This window comes from Parus major, chromosome 6 (genome assembly GCF_001522545.3).
Source record: "Parus major isolate Abel chromosome 6, Parus_major1.1, whole genome shotgun sequence".
NCBI lineage: Eukaryota > Metazoa > Chordata > Aves > Passeriformes > Paridae > Parus > Parus major.
In genome coordinates, this window is record NC_031775.1 from 25,088,422 (window position 1) to 25,104,014 (window position 15,593).

General features: G+C 39.4%; 1 long non-coding RNA gene across 1 annotated transcript; it reads right to left on the reverse strand.

The window, feature by feature from the left end:
* Positions 1–9,113: 9,113 nt before the first annotated feature.
* Positions 9,114–13,052, reverse strand: LOC117244659. Its single transcript, XR_004498138.1, has 3 exons — positions 12,969–13,052; positions 10,959–11,049; positions 9,114–10,147 (listed from the first exon to the last, which is right to left on the reverse strand). It is a non-coding gene; the product is annotated as an uncharacterized LOC117244659 (long non-coding RNA).
* Between the last annotated feature and the right edge of the window lie 2,541 nt (positions 13,053–15,593).

Genomic DNA, 15,593 nt, shown 5'->3' on the forward strand with positions numbered 1-15,593 from the left:
AAAGCATTGCAAGTCAGAAGGTTCAGACTGAGTTACTGAGAGGTTGATGCTTGCTGTCCCCACACCACGGTGACAGCACTGTGTAGCTGGAGGAACCTCTGCCTTTTGGCTGCTCTAATCCTAAAATAGAACCACAGCTGACCTGTGGATCTAAGCCCACAAAACATTGTTTGGCCACCTGGGCTTTAAATAGGAAATATGTACCAAGAGTTATGTAAGAAAATCATGATTATCTTACAATCCAAATAGGAAACTGATTATAGAAAAGTTCTAGCTCTTGGGAATGCCAAGATTGCATCCTCTGCTATCTCTTTGAAGCTCCTCAGTCTAGGCAGAGTCTGGGCTGAGCTGACACATTGCAGGAGCTCTCTGGGTCTGTAGCAGCATTTCAGCACAATTTCAGGATACATGAAGCCCCTATCACAAATGGGAACTCCTCTAAGAGTAATTTCAGGTTTCACAATCAAAACAGTGGGGTATCATCCTTCTCAGCTACTGATTTTAGGTGACATTTGCTCTGCACTGAAGTGTTCAAAGCAAAGGTTTTAAAAAAATCTTACTACACACGTGGACTTCCATGTTCCCATTGTTTACATTGTCTACATGTGGGGACCATTCAGTCTCCATCATGTTCAGTTTTTGTGTCACAAACATTTTCTTGTGACTAGAGAAGTTAACTAAGCCTGAAAGAGACATAAGATATTATAAAATCTATTTATATCAGAGCAAAGGAAATAAAAAGGAATACAGTCTCCAACTACAATTTGTCAACACCCTCTATTTATTTCTTATCTACCTTCAGTAATAATGAATAAATAAAAATTAGGCAGGAACCATACTCTTTCTCAAAAAACAGAACCAGTCATCCCCTGTGCTGATGCAACTAAGAAACATAAAATTGATGTAAAGGAATAACAAACACTATTGTTTCTTCTAGAGAGTTATTTTCTTGCAATGGAAGCCAATTAGTGCTGTCCTCTGAAGAAACATGAAAGCATCAGAGAGAACATTTTTTGTTTGAAAAGAAGCAAGAAGAGCAAAAATAATCTGATCTAGAAAGACATTTTTATGTACCTCCAAAAAATGGAGAGAGACAGGAAAAGAGACTACTGTAGTTTTCCTGACAAACATAATGCAACTTTACTCTTGAAAATGCTGGAGTTCTGATTTTTTCCATTAATACTACCTACTGAAAATGTTCTGTTTCAGACAGTGTCTCACTTTGCCAAAATTTTCCTGTTGAGTTATTTCCTTTAAACAGTGAAGAAAAGCTGCTATGAAAGCACGGTGCCTGATGAGATCAGGAGTTCAGGTAGGAAGAAATGTTTATTTTTTTCAAATGTTCTTGCAGGAAGATTGTTGCCTTTCTTCATTTTGAAGTGGGGTTTTTTGCTCTTCTGGGATGCACCTTCCTCTCTCCTCAAAAGAGTCCTGTTTGCATTAGAGTAGCCTTGAAGACAAATGTGACCCTGCTCTGGGAGCAGTCTTAGATCTTGGGAAGTGGAAAAGCACCAAGACTCCACAGAGCTGGGAGCCTGTCCTTGTGCAAACATCAATCATGGCCTGACACAGCCAGGCACTGCTGCTCCCCTATCAGCCCTGGAGGCACTGAATGAGCCTTCAGTGATGAGGTAAACAGTGTGTCTGTGCAAACAGGCATTTGAGATGATATTTGAACATGCAAAAACTGGAGAATTTTGTCACCAAAGCCGGAAGGAACACTGGAGATGCACAGCACCAGGGAATGGCTCCTCTGCCAAGTTCTGTGGGCTGCCAGGGCAGGGGGATCCTGGGGATGGAGCTGGGAAAGAAGCCACAACACTTCCAACATTTCCACAAATGTCCAGAGGGCCTTCTTAGCATCCAGGGACAAATTCCAATTTGGACAACTTGCCAAATGCTGTCATAAAGGAAGAAATACCAAACTAAGTGTGTAAGCAAGTCCTTCCTGCAGCAAAATGGGCAGTATTGTGGGAGAGACCCCTAACTGCCATGAAATCAAAATTTATTTGGTACAGCAGATGATAGAAAAGCAAAGACAAGGGACTAAATCCTCCAGGTCCTCAGCTCCAGAGGGAGATGGTCAGCAAATTCCAGACAGCTTCAAGTGATGAACCTGACACGTTTTAGGGAATTAACACCTGACATCTGGAAATTATAAACACACTATTGAAAGGCAAGAGCTGGCTATATTCCTTCCACTATCCTGCTAATACACAATAAAAAGGTGACTTAATCTCACTGATCTGGTTGTTCCTAGTTGATCCTGACTTTTTTTTTTTTTAAGTGATCATTTGCTTATCTAGATTTTTGAACCATATTAACCACCTACAGTTTTTGGCAAGAGTGGAGTTATCCTGATTTGTTTACACAGATGACTAGACCATTGCTGAAGTCCTTTATTTGGAAAGAGAGCCTTAAAAAGCTGATGGTGTCAGTAAGAGAAATATTGTATTTCTGTTTTTTTTTCTTTAATAATATGACAGCATCCTGTTTATCACTATAGAATTCATGTGATCTTCTTGATCTTCCCTCTGTTACAAAAGATTCTGGATTTTAAAAGATAATGTAAATGCTTTCTAGGGAATTTTCAGCATAAAAGAAGTCAGACCTATGGCAGCACTAACAGATCAATGGACTTGAATAAAATCAGCATCAAAAGAGAACAAATACTTTTAGCATAAAAATAGCTCAGGCAAAACAAGACCAGTGGTTTCCTTGCTGATTCAAGTCTTGACACCCATAATTTTGTTCCAGAGACCACTTGTTCTCTTGCTGTAGCTGTGACAAAATAGCTCCCATGCATCTCTCTACATCAGAGACCTAAAGCCCTCTGTAGGCAAAGATGCCTTTACAAGGAATTTCTTGGCTTTTGAGAAATTAAATACACTTGTCAGCACACTAATCTTTTAGTTCAATTTTTTTTATGACACCTATGCAAATCTACTTGATCTAAAGAGAACATGAGACCCCTACATGAAAAGACATCACATCTAAGGTGATTTTGATAATATTGTATGTGAATTTCAGGATTTCTTACTTGGCTAACATGAACTATTATTCTGCACCCTCCCATCTATAGTTCTGGTTGCTTTTTTGACTTGATTTGGTAACAATATTTAACAAATGCTGAGGTCTTTCAATGCCTTAAATCCAAAACAAGGGTCATGGGAAAAATTCTTATGCTTGAGTGCAACCACAGCAGAGTGAAGCCTGGGCCAGAGATAATATCTCTGAATGATAAAGGAAGCAGATTAAACACATGGGACTGTCCAGAGACATTTACACATAAGGCAGGCCATTAATGGGCAATGAACTAATGATAAATCTTCAGAAAATGCTTCCTCTGTGCCCAGAATCACTAACAAGAAATGTAAGAGGCATACATTCAGCCACACACTAGGCACTGGGCTAGGGTGACTTGTGTCCCAGGATACCCAATTTAGTTGATATAGCAGGATGAGCTGCTCCAGACAGCAGGTCAGAGCAGGTGCTGCAGAGGTGGCAGTGAGTATTTCTCATCGTGTTATGGAGGAATTGCACCATGGCAGCTTAATATGTCAGACCTGACTGTAAAATTTCGTGATCTGCTTGGTGCAATCAGGGATTGAAAGAATCTGTCTGTGCTATGATGCTGAACACATGAAGGCACACAAGCAATTACCTGTGGGACTGAACTAAATAAGTTATGTTCTCATATGAAAGGAGAAGCAGAAATGGTAAGGCAAGAGAAAACAAGGGAAGATGCATCAAATGTAAACACTTCTCAGTCCTTTTGTGATATTCTTCATGTGTATACCCTGCACCAGTTCTGCTTCATTGTTCTGTTCTTTAAAACCACACAGAGTTTAGAAAGAGCTTAAACAAGTCCAGCAGAAAACTCCTATGCTTATTCTAAGTTGTGGGATAGAGCACACTGCAGAGATGCAGATTCAAAGATGAGATGGGCAGTGCCTGTTAATGGCAAGAAAAGCCTGTTCAACTTACAGCATGGTAGTTGGAATGAGGTATTCATGGTAGTCTCTAATTAACAAAGAATGTAGCAAAGACAGACATTCCAGATCTATGCCCAATTCTCCTTCAAGTAATTGCACTTCTGTAAAGAAATCTGACAGCATACAGTCCTAATCCTGTGTGTAAATGAATGGCCTTTGCCTCCACTCATGTTTTCATCCTGATGGAGCTTTCCTCCTCATTTGGTATCCCTTATGAATTTCCAGGTTCCAGCCAGAATCAGAACCAAAAATGAGACACTGCAACTCTAAAGGAATTTCTGTCTGGGAACCCAGACATGGGAAATCTCATGAGAAAAAATGCTGTAAAAGTGCTGGATAGGTCTTGTGAACTTCAAAGATGAAGGTAGCCTGGACAAAACTTCACATTGGTAATTATTTGTTCAATTTGGATGCAAACTATTAAATCTAATTAGTCTGAATAATGTCTGTGCTTATATTCATGCCACTGGCAATGGATAAAGCAGAACAGCTGGTACTGAGGACCAAATATCACTGGATTTATTTTAGTCTTTATGTCATTTATGTCATTTTTGATGTCATACTTACATCAGACAGGCTCACAAACCACTAGCATTTCCCAAAATTCCCCTGCTGTAGGGACCAAAGCATGGTAAGTAGAATTTGCTTCAAAAGGACTCTTCTGCCCCAAGAACAAAAGGTACCATACATGTGTCTGAAGGTACTTGGCAACAACACATCATATCTGAATAATTACAATATGAAAGTACTTTATAGGTATTCATTATAGACAATCAGAAAATCATACTTTACCAGAAAAAAAAACCCAAATCAACAAAATCTCCTAAATTCTAAAATATTCTTCTGAACTTTCAAAGAAAAAATTACTGGTGAAAATTTAAAAGTTTGCTTTTTTCTAAGTAAAATATACCAAGGTATTTTGATTCTATATTTCTTTGCATGCTTGTCTGATTCACTCAATCAGATTCCCAAATTTTAGCTCTGTGCTTTGGAAAAACAAGATCCATCTGGTAGATGTAGACAACACCACCATAAAAAGGATTAGCTCATATGATATTTTTCCAATTTTCATCTCCAGTCTTGGGAAGGGCCCAGAACAAAAGTCACAATAAGAAAAAAGGGCTCCTTTCTTATGGAAGAAGTTATCACTTGACAGGTAGCACTAAGGTTGAGCTCAGTGGATGAAAATCACGTCAGGCATGAGAATTTGGTAGCCATGAAACCTCTAACCCCCTGTGTACTGGATGGCCTTTCCACATACAGCAACAGCCTGACCAAAAAGCAGTTATTTCCTGCTGACATAAAGGAGTGACACCCTTACCATCAGAACTACTGTGAAGCTGACACATGCATAAAACCTGAGCATTTCTTACAGTAGAAATAGGGGGACACATGCAGCCAGAATAGAATTATATATACTGTTTTCAGAACAAAGAGAGCTACCTCTAAATTCAGTGGTCATTTAGCGTCTGCAGCACTGCTGGGTACAGAGAAAAGGTTTGATTTCTGCCAGTCTGAATGCCTCTGTGGCAAAAAGGGGCTGGGAGAGTGTTGCTTTGCCAAGGAGTTTGCTATTCAAATGTGCTGCATGTAATTAAGGGCATTTGCATGAAATTTCTACATCCTCAAGGCTCAGGTTAGAAACACATCTGTCACAACCTGACATGTTCAATGAAAGAAGAAATAAAGTTGAAATCATTACAGGGTGGTTATTTTTAATGACTGAACAAATCAAAACACAAAGGAAGGAGACAGGAAAGGAAAACATTCAGGGACTGTCAAGAGCATGTCAAGGCTGCAGCCTTAATGGTAACAAATCAGCAAAAAGCTTTTTAATTTCATGTCTTTCATCCTCAAGTCTCAGCAGTTATAAAAATTCTTAAATCTGTGATTTGTATATTAGCTAAAGGTTAATTATCTTTATTTATAGCACCTCAAGGCAAAGCTCATTGACAATTTCCCATGGACATCAACAGCATCCGGAATAGATTTTTAATCGTGGGAATTATTGGGAAGATTTAAATAATCTAGGCCTGTTAATGCTTTATTCAAATTCCAGGGACCAGATGATGTCCTTTTGCAAAATATCTTTTAGACTCTGCTGGTGTTTTATCAGACTGGTGATAAAGAAGGCTTTGGCTAATAGTACCATTTAGCTCAACAGTATGACTGCTTTGCTCTTGAAATTTTCTTGACTTGGGGATAATTTTAGGCAAAAAGCAATTACCCATTGTCCTGGATTCAGCTGGGATAAAGTTAATTTTCTTCCTGGTAGCTGGTCCAGTGCTGTGTTTTGAATTGGCCTGAGAATGATGTTGATAACACAGGGATGTTTTAGTTGTTGCTGAGCAGCACTTACAGGATTTTCCAGCTTCTTGTGCCCTGCCAGTGAGGAGGATGGGGGGGCACAGGGAGCTGGGAGGGGACACATGGGACAGCTGAGCCCACCTGGCCTGAGGGATATTCCAGACCTTGTGGTACCATGCTCAGCATGTGAACCAGGGGCAAAGCTGGGGCTGGGTGCTCAGGAACTGGCTGGGCAACAGCTGGTTGGTAATGAGCAATTGTTTTGCATTTGCATCAATTGTTTCTCTGGAGTTTTATTTCACCCTCTTCCTGTTATATTATTATTATTATTATTATTATTATTACTACTACTACTACTACTATTATTATTATACTGTTCTTATCTCAACCCTGGAGCTTTCTTACTTTTACTTTCCTGATTCCCTCCCTGTCCCATGGAGGCTGGAGGAGGTGGAGTGAGCAGTTGTGTGGTGCTTGCTATCAGCTGGGTTAAACCACAACCTTCAGGCTGTTGAGGACATCCAGATTCCCTCTTTAGATCTGTTTGAGAGGCCACCTTGGTACTGCTCTAACACAGTGCCAATAGGTAGGAGAGCAAATTTACTCTTCTGAAGATAACATTCTGTTTTACAGTTAGGGAATGTTCCAAACCACAGGCATCGTGCTGAAACTGCAAAACCACCTTAATCAAGGTTAAACCCCTAGCTTCCCACTGTGATCCAGCAGAGTCAATTAATGCACTACGTTTAGTACAACAAAAAAATGGAGAGGATCAAGACTGAATAAAATATTTTTTTCCTTTAAGCAAGATTAAACACTGAGTGGAAACCTTGGTCAGCTTAGGTCTGTGGCAAATGATTTTTTTACTAGCCTTCTATTTAAGCAACAGAAAAAGTATCCCTGGGAAACTAACAAAATACCAGACAGTTAAAACATTTAAAATTTAAATGAATAAGGAAAGTTTTAACTTTAACACTCGCTCTTTTTGCTTCTCTCTTTGGGTACAAAGAATTTTTTTGTGATGCTGCCTCTCTGAATATCTTTCTGTTGGTAATGGAGGTGGCCTTAACTGCCCTCTTGCAAGTCATTGCTACCTAAAATGAGCTAGCAGAAGCTTCCTCTGTTAATTTCTCTTATAAGTATGAATATGTTTTCTTGGAGATAAAATAAATCAAATGCCCAGAGAGTGAGGAATAAAGAACAACAAAGATAAATGTGCTGCTTCTGATTCTGCAGGCCATGGCATGAAGTGTCTCTGTGAGAGAAACAAAGGTTGGTAAACATCCCTACCAGCAGCCAGGGTAAACACACATCACTAACAGGTTATTTCACACAGAGCTGCCTTCCTGGCCACAGGCTGAGAGCAGCACAGCCTGTGCTCTTCCTCAAAGTAGATTATTTCCTTTAGTAAAATGTAAAGGAAGAAGGGAAACAGAGTCAAGAATAGAAAGAGCACACATTCAGAGGTGGACAGTAGTGGGAAAATAAGTAATCCTCCAGGTGGAAAACATTAAATTTTTTTTATGCCACGCTTTATTTCTCCAGCCTTCAATAAAACCTTGACCAAAGGCTGGCTGATACCTTTGGTGGAGGCTGTGGTCTCAAAGGCTTGCAGGAAAGGCAGAAAGGCAGAGAAGGTTGTTATTTCCACCGTTAGTAATGACTGTTTCATCACTAAATTAAAAATTCTCAGGTGTTTTCTCCATCCTCTACTCTGCTCACATTTCTTCCTGATGTTTCTGTTTAGTTCAGGGGGTGACATTGGCAGAATCTATGCCAGGTGGTAAAATGGTATCAACAGATTTAAAACTTCAGGATATCCATCTTTCCATCTTTAAATTTAAGCTAAACTTATCAATAATTTGAAGTTGTTCTTTTTTATCTTGGCCAACATAAATTGCCTGTTCTTCACATCCATCTTTGCAAACACACATGTTTCCTTTTGAAACTTTTACAAGAAACTTCACTTTTTAGTTTTAATTTCTTTATTTATGTTCTTTTTGTGCTATAAAATAAAGCCTCAAGTGATGCAAAGAATTTAATCTGCACAACCAGAGTTATTGATTTAGCATCCAAAAAGAATTAATCAATGGATTTATATCCTGCCCTCCATTAATTTAACTAGTCTTCCACAGCCAGAGTCTCCAGAGACAAGCCTTTGTGAAGAAATATATTCCCTGTTAATTCCATGTTGAAAGATCAATGAAGTGTCCCAGAACTTAGTGTTAAAGTTCATCCTACTCAATTTTACCAAGGGTTTCATGCCTTTAAATGCCACAGTAACATTTTATGTTGCAGTCTCCAGCCACATGAGAAGAACAGATGCTGAATGGTACCTGAATCAGGCAGACTAAACACAGTCTCAGCACACACAGGAGTTCAGCTCTTGATCCTCTGCCACCCTTTCTGACTCACTGGAGGATGTCTGTGACCTCCTGGTCTCTGGCTGCAGTGTTTCACCCAAGGTATTGGGGAGCACTACAGCACACAGGTTTGAAATGCACATTTCACTCATCATAACAACAGCTGGACGTGTCAGTGGGGACATAAACACAAACAGCCTCTGTTAATGCTGGAATGGTCTGCAGGATTCATGAGCATCATGAACTCTCATGGCATTTATGGCTGCCTTGCTGCACCAAAAAGCACAATAACCTCTTGATTACATTTCCAGTTATGAGTTTAGAAGAGTAATTTATGAAAACTATGTTTGGAAATAACGCAACTGAAGTTTTTTGACTGGTGTTGATGTTACATTAGATATAAAGAACATGACATGGACTTTTTCCACATACTAACCAAGTAAAAGAAAAATTAAATTAAATTAAGCAGCCAGTTCTCAGCAGTCATAGTTCAGATCTCTGAACTGACAAGAGACCTGTTTCTCATGTCAGCTCCATGAAGTGGTATGGAAAGCTTCCCTGCAGTCCAAACCCAGATTTTGTTGCCACGACTTCCAGGAGGTTTAGAGCTGAGAACACAGTGGGACTACTGCTGCCCACTTAGATGATCTTAAATCCATCAGAAACATGCAGTCTGAGGAACCTAGTGAAGGCTCAAGTACTTTACTGTGTATTCAGTCTCATTAGATTTATTTTATTTAGTCTCTTCTCTCTTCTTGCCCTTTGCACAGAAGTCCTTAAGTACGATGTCAAAACAAACAGTACCCAAGTGGGGGATAAACATTTGATCTTGTGATGTTAAAGTTAGTTTTAGCTGACTAAACTATCCCACAATGCCCCAGAATGTGTCTCGATTCACACAGGGAAAAAAACTTACATAAAAATGAAATAACAATCTAAATCTACAGAGAGCTGCTAAATACTTCCATATTGCAGCTGATGTTATGGTCTTCAGGAAAGCTCCACAAAGGCCTCCAGACAAGTATAAGACAAGATATGAACACAAGGCTATTTTTGCAGAAGGCCAAGGTCATGTGAAAATGTTTCTTTATTTTTCTGTTCTTCATGTTCTGTGAAAAATCAATATTTCTCTCAGGCATGTGATGTTGTACATGGAGTTCCATAGCAGTAGCTTTGCACTGCATGTATGTGACACTTTCTGAAACTGCTGGAAGATCGGATAGAACTCGAAATAATGACAGATTCTGCTAAAAAGACCGAATCGGGAACTTCAAACCAGATGACTTCATTCAGTTGTGAAGCTGGGACTTTGTCCATTCTATTTATTTTTTGCAGGGTCAGGGTCAGCCCTTGAGGAGGACAACAAATTGGGCTGATGGAGGCATCATGTTCTGAGCAGGCAGGAGAGCTGATTGCTGCAATGGAACTGGAGAACTTTTGGGAGATCACACTGACCTTGTAAAGTCCAAGTGACTCACTCCACTGGAAAAGAGAGTGGTTCTTATCAAGACCAAGAATAGTCCTGCCATGTACATGAAAGCAAAGCAAGACAGGAAAGAAAACAACTGTTTTCACAAGCAAATTGCCAGCAGTCTGTACTGCCCCATAACATTTAGAATCCATGACAAAACTTATATTTCTATTGTGGATTCAAAAATTGCCATGCAGCCACCAAGTCCCACTGAAACCAAAAGAAAAGGGATGTAGTTTTCACATTATATGTCAAAACAGTCTGGAAACTGTAGTCTTTCCTTCCTTATTATTTATTGTTTGCTTTGGTTACCTCACAATACAGGACCAGAACAAAACCTTAGAGAGAAATAATTTCCTTACCCAAAGAAAACTTACCAGATTTTGAAACATTTTTACCTTCCATAAAAGGACACAAAAGGAAAGACATCACAATTTTCACAAAATTAAAATCTCACAAAAACTAGATGAAATTTTGCCTAGTTTTATACTTTGTTTTCCCTTTCATCAGAGATGAAGGTACTTCTGCAAGTGAAATTTTAAAACAAAAAAGCAAAGCAAGACAAAAGGAACTTCAGATTATAAGAAAAATCTCTGGTTGTTTAGTGTGTCAAAATCAAGTTTTGGATTATTATATTCATATCAGCCTATTGAAAGCATTGGTAAGTGAAATTGAAGGCCTCAAAACCAGGTGTAATTTTGTCACAAAATGGAGCTTTTCACTTAAAGCTGCAGTGAAGTGAATGTATCTTGACAGGTCAGTCAGAGGGTGACTTTGAGTGCTGATGTGATCCCAGTGCTAGGGAAGCAGATGCAAACCTACCAGGCTGTTCTCCAGAGCCACAAGGATGCTGGTGTGCAGAGGTGCTCTCCAATCTCCTGTACACCAGGCTTCTGCCAGCTGGTTGTCTGTGCTGGAAAAGGATGCAGTGACATAAGTAGACCCAATTCCAGAGCTACATAGCAAAATTTACTAAATTAATGTTTAAATGAACATGTGTTGACTTCAGCTCCTTACTGGTGCAGGTTAAATTTCAATAAAATCATTGTTTTCCTGTAGACAAATATCCTCAAATCTGTGCTCGACTCCTTTAAACCTTTCAGTACTATTGTCCTTTGAAGCTATAATATTCATTTGCTAGGCATTGCTCCACATCTTGATCAACTCACTCTCAGTTGATTCATCTTTCTTATTACAAGAATGTGAGCCTGAGAATGGGGTCTAGATGAGGACAGTACTTTATTAATTCAAACATCAACTGATGGGAAGGCAAAATAATTTTATTACGGTCCCTTCTGCAGTGAAATACAAATGACTGCAGCAGATGTTACCATGAAAATTTAACTCTGATTTTCTGTTCCAGCAACCAGCCTATAATTTAACTTTATAGTCAGGTTGGCACTCTTAGCAGTGGTGTACTACCCTGACTTCTTTAATATCTTGACTGAAGACACAGGAGCTGCTCTCTAATGGCTTGGTACTCAGTGACATCTACTACAAGCACAGCTGACAGCCCTGAGAGTGAATTTGTTGTGTAACCCATCCCTATGATCAGTTAATCAGAATTTTGGCTACCATTTGGATACAAAGTTTATACATTTCATCTTTTTGCCTGCCCACCCACAACTGACAGACTGGGTAATTTTATCCAAAATGATTCTTTTGAAATCATGATGAAAGGAAAATACATTAAACCAATTTGATTGCAAAGAGCCTTGTTCTTCATTTTTTTTAATAATGATTTTCCCCCACTGTCTCTGTAGAGGTCATTTACATTTGGAACAGAATAGACACTTGTCACTGTGTTTTGCCATCTGAAAAAACTGTCCAGATTTGATCAAGCTATGAGAAAAATGCAATTTACACACCATGTGTTCTCTAGGAACTTTATAATCTGTTATTCTAACCTTCAAAGATTTTTTCTAGAGAATAATGCTCTGGTCCAGTCTCAGAGCTCTGCTCCCCACATGCTGAAATATAATGCATAAACAATTCTGTGGAGTTTGCTTTAAAAAACTAGTTATGAAAGACAGTGCACATTTATTTTAATAACATAGATTTTGTATGAACTAAAAATTGGCAGAAATTCATTTACTAAGGGAAGTTGTTTATAAAATGTAGGTATTCCTAATGATTCTGTGTATTTTGCAGTTTTGGAAATTAGCAAAAATGTGAAGGAAAGTAATGGGTAAGAGTACTATGAAGCAATCCTTTTCAATAACAAATGAAAAAACATGCACTGCAGGAAGAGTTCATGAGGAGTGGTAAGAGGTTCTGTGACCCACAGTCATGGGACTGCTACCTCTGTGAAGCAAAATTAAGGTCCTTTATCAGGAAAGGTCAAGATGAACACAAAAAATAGGGGAACCAGCAGCATTAATAGACCTGTTCTAATACATTAAATATTCCAATTCATTGTCACTCTCCTTTGAGACTGGCAAAATTCCACACTTGCAGTTTCTGCATACATCTGTTCACTTGGCTTATCTGCAGACATAATAGATGTGTGATATCTTTTGCTTTGGAAACAAATCTTAAGCAAATCACCCTGATCAAATTGAATTGAATTGAATTTGTTCAACAGCTATGTGTGCTCACCAGATGTGTTAATGCATTATTTCAGGAAAACAGCAAAGACATGGGGAGAAGAAAAAAGATCAGGGACCAATTTGAAGGGAACAAAATGAAGTGCATGCATATAATGGAGAAGATATTTCCCCAAGCCCCTAAAAGGTGTTCAAGGTTTCCACATCTTCATTTTCTGAAAGAAATCAGCTGTGAAACAGCCATGGGAGTGAGAGGTTTGCTGGGTGACAGCTACAGAAAACTTACTAGGAGCTTAAGAAGGACCCATTTAATTCCTGGGAAAGACTGGGAATTGCTTCAGAAGGCCAGTTGCCCAAGTAAGGGGCTTCTTAACAACTGAAACGAAATGCAAAGAGAGAACACTCAGTGGGGAAAAAAGAGATAAGCGGCATGAATATGAAAACAATGCTTTGGCAAGAGTAAATCCCACGTGGAGGAAAAACTAGCAAAGGATGTCCAGAGCAATAATAAGGAAATCAACAGATCTGATAGTTTCAAGAGAACTTCTAGGAAAAGCTGGGTCTGCTGCTGAATGGGGAGACAGCACAGATAACACAAGGAAGGCTAAAGTGTTCCCTGTCCTTACCTTGGCAAAGACTGTTCTTGGATTTAAATGTGTGCCAGCACAGCCTAGAAAGGGAGAGACAGACAGGAAAGAACAGGTCCTGTAATGCTGAGCTGCTCTGACTAATCAAGTGTAAATTGCTCAGTCTCGTTACCCCAAATTAGTGGCATTTTTTGGCGTCCGTGGTCATTATTTCTCCAGACAATTTTGCCTTTGAGAACAGGAAAAGTGAAAGGAGAGAAGGATGAAGAAAACCACTAGCATTACTAAGGTGTTCAAAGTGTTATCCCTGTATGTGGCAGAGGAAATGTGGGGCAGGTGCATTTCTGTGCCAGCCTGAGGGGCTGGGAGAACCCTGCTGCAATGCTGTGAGCTTGAAGAAACGCTTCTCTCTTCCTTTTTCCCTCATCCCTCTTGCTCACAGCTCCCTCCTTCCCAAAATTAACATTTGAATTGAAAGTTCAAAAGGTGTCAGGGCTAACAGGGGTTACTCTTGCAAATCAAAGGCCCACCTACCAATCTGCTCAGAGTCATAATGCCTGCATTAAGAAAAAAGCTAGTCAAAAGGCAATGATTAAGTCATTAGTTATGAAAGCTCTTCATGTCCTGTCGACTTTTGTGCACTTGGAGAGCAACGTGCTAATCTGAGTCATGATGATGTAAAGAAATCTTTTCTGAAATCCAGTTTCATTTCAATGTGGCATCTGCACTGACTGAGCCAGCAGCATATTCTCTAAAGATACAGCACAGCAGTTCTGCTCTTTCACCTTAAAAAACTCCTTGCTGAAACATCCTGTGTACCCATTCAAACTCCAGATGTTAATGGACCCCAGAATTATTTTGGTAAGAGGCTGGTAGGAAAGCTGTATCAGATGTTTTCTCTAGAGGAGAGAGGGAGGAAAGATTCTTTCCTGAGAAATGAAATCTCTGGGCAAGAAGATGGGAATGATGATTTTGCTGCTTGGCAGCTGATTAAATGAAAAGTTTTAGACAGAAGCAAAACTTTCTGTCATACTAATTGCTCAATTTCTCCTTTTGCAAGAGCACTTTCATCACTACAAGACATGAAAAGATAAGACAATGCTTAAGCGCCAGCCTACCTTATTTTAAGTTTAAACACAAAGATAGCATTTTTCTTGGTGGTCTTTCCTGACCCACAAATGTCCAATTTTCCAGTTTGGCTGTGTGCCCTTCCTGCTGGTTGGTTTGACAATTGTCACCTCTACAGAGCCAGTTTAACCACAGCCATCACTGTGGTCAGGATGCTCAGCTGGTGCAAAGAGGGGAGTATAAAAAATATTCTGAAAGAGACCTGTTTCAAGGAAAAACATTTCACAATCTGCCATGAAGACTTCAGATGATCCTTAAATAACTAACCAAGAAAAATACAAATCGATATATATGTCATCTCAGGAGTACAAAAGTTGCATTAGTGAGAAAAATTATCTATTGTTGTAATTTTTTATAAACTGGAAGGTGTCTGCATATCTACATTGTAAACAAAGACAGGTATATAAAGAGCCAGTAGAGCCTCAGGAACACTTCTTGCTAACAAGTTACATCTGCAATAATAGAAACTACTCACATTGAATCCTTTTCCCTGGCATCCAACTATTCACTTTCTAACACACAAACAGAGCTAAGGCAAAAGAATTATATTCTAATTACCTTGGCCAGGTGTATTCACATACTCAAGTGTAATTCTTGTGTGAATTTATTCTTTATGGTAAATGAGGACTCGTTGAAATGGAGTTTGGACAGCACCAGAGTACGGCTCATTATTTCCTCTCCTCAGCAGCAACCTCGTCTTGCTGGAGAGCAGCAAAAGCAACAGACTTTAAAATGATGGTGAGGGGGTGGAACTGGGCCTGGGGTGAAGGATAAATTCTCCATGGAGACTGCACTCGAAAGGAGCATATAGACAGCTAAACTGTGGCAAATCTCACTCCAAGGTGAAAGATGGCTCCAAATTCCAGTGAAAAGGGGCACCAGAAATGGAGCCTGAAAATCCTTCACAGGGGACAGGCAGCAAAGCCACAGACTGAGCATCTGGGGGAATTTAGAAATATTTCTGCCAGAGAGACATCTGAGATTGCTGCTGAACTGTTCTATAGCAAATACCTCTCCCAAGCCCCATTTTCACCAAGCCTGTGCCAAGGAAGGTGAAGAATGATCAAAATTCTTTGCAAGAATTCAGAAGACCAAAAATACCAAATTTAGAAGCAGTTTACAAAGTGTCCAGGTTAAGTTATATTTTTTTCCTTAGAGCTGAGTTACCCTAAACAGAAACTAACTCAATTTTCAGA